The following is a 1,907-nucleotide window of genomic DNA, read 5'->3' as shown; positions in this document are numbered from 1 at the left end:
ACACACACACACACACACACACACACACACACACACACACACACACAATCTTTTTAAGAAGAACTGAGTAGTGTAGGACTAAATACACATAAGACAAAATGAAATCTAGAACACCCTCCAGTATGTGGGCTTATAAAACAGGCCCTGATGGTGCACTAGCTTCTCTGCAGGCTGCATGGAAGTAAAGCACTGTGACAAGTGCTCCTACATCCCTCAGCAGAGGCAGGACAGCTTTTCCGACTCATGGTGCTGAGGAAACTGCAGGCCCCCATGCAGAACAGGACAGCCAGTTGAAGCCCGGCATTCATCATGTACAAGAACTAACTTAAAGCAGATAGAGTCTTCAAGATCACAAAACTCTCAGTCCAGTGGTTCTCGACCTGTGGGTTGCAAACCCTTTGGGGGTTGATGACCTTTTCACAGGTGTCGCCTAAGACCATCGGAAAACATAGAGATGTACAATTACGATTCTTAACAGTAGCAAAATTACAGTTGTGGAGTAGCAATGAAAATAATTTTATGGCTGGGGAGGGGTCACCACAAAATGACGAACAATATTAAAGGGCCACAGCATCAGGAAGGTGGAGAACCACTGTCTTAGAGGATAATACAGGGCAAAAGCCTCATGACATTTGGAGTTAGTGATTGCTTCTCTGACACTGAAGCAGAGACAATAAGACAAACTGGGCTGGAGCAAAACCCTCCATACATCAACGAATGAAAAAGCCCCACTGAAGGGGAGAGATCATTGGCAGATCGTGGACCCCTGAGGTTTCTATCCACAGGGAGCAGGTGGTTCCTACAGCACAACAGGAAAGCACCTATCTGTGCTAAGTGGGGAAAGAATTGGAGCAGATATTTCTCTAAAGAAGATAGTCAACAGTCAACAAGCACACAAGGTGCTAAGAAGTCACTGACTGTCAGGGAAATAAAGCCGCCGAGAGATGCCACCTGACATTAATTAGGATGACTGCTGTCAAAAATAAATTAGTGCAGCGAAGGGCTCGGGGAGTCGGCCCCTTGTTCATTACTGATGGCGATGTAAAATAGTGTGACTGCTCTGGAGCCTGGTCTAGCAGTTCCTACAAAATTAAAAATAGAATTGCTGTGGGCCCCGGAAATTCCGTCTCTGGGCACGCACCCAGGAGAACTGACAGCAGGATCTTGAAGAAATCTCCTCACACACCCTCATAAGAGCCCAGAGGTGGGCGCCAGAGAGCCCACCCAGAGATGAGCAGTTGCGGCTCACAGGTAAGCATCGATGTCACTGTATTCGCTACTTTTCTTGGTGTTATGACAAAAGCAACTTAAGAGCTGGTTTCTTCTGATTAATGTTGAAGAAAAGATACAGTTCCTAACGGCAGGGAAGGTCTCCTGGCAGAAATGTGAATTGGTTGGTCACTCGGCTTATGCAGCACAGAAACAAGGAGGAAAAGAGGTAACGCTGAGCAATAAAAGTCGCTTCCGCTGACCCACTGCCTCCAGCAAGCCTCTGCTTTATACTTCCACGATCCTCCAAATCATGGCTACCAGCTGGCCCTCGTGTTCAGACACGTGAGCCTATGAAGTGCTCTGACAACCCCGGAATTCTGATTTCTTTAAAAACACGGGGATATTATAAAAATGTGTTTTTGTTTTAATCCCAGGTGTGGGTACATGGGGCTGCTTCAGACTGTCTGCAGCAGCTGACTGTGATTTGCCTTGCGCTCCAGCAGAGGCACGGTTTTGCCAACTGCAGCTAGTTTCTGTGATTGTGTGACATTCGGAATTCTGGGAACTTTCCAGAGGGTACATAAATGCTAGAGCGGGGTTGGTGGTTAGGAGTCTTTTAGGGGATTGGCTGCGAGCTACAGTGTAGGGTTGTTTTTTTTTTTTTTTTTTTTTTTTTTTTTTTTTTTTTTTTTTTT

The sequence above is a fragment of the Psammomys obesus genome, unplaced genomic scaffold, assembly GCF_907164565.1.
Source record: "Psammomys obesus unplaced genomic scaffold, mPsaObe1.curated_primary_1811, whole genome shotgun sequence".
In the NCBI taxonomy this organism is placed as follows: Eukaryota; Metazoa; Chordata; class Mammalia; order Rodentia; family Muridae; genus Psammomys; species Psammomys obesus.
This window is presented reverse-complemented; position numbering follows the sequence as displayed.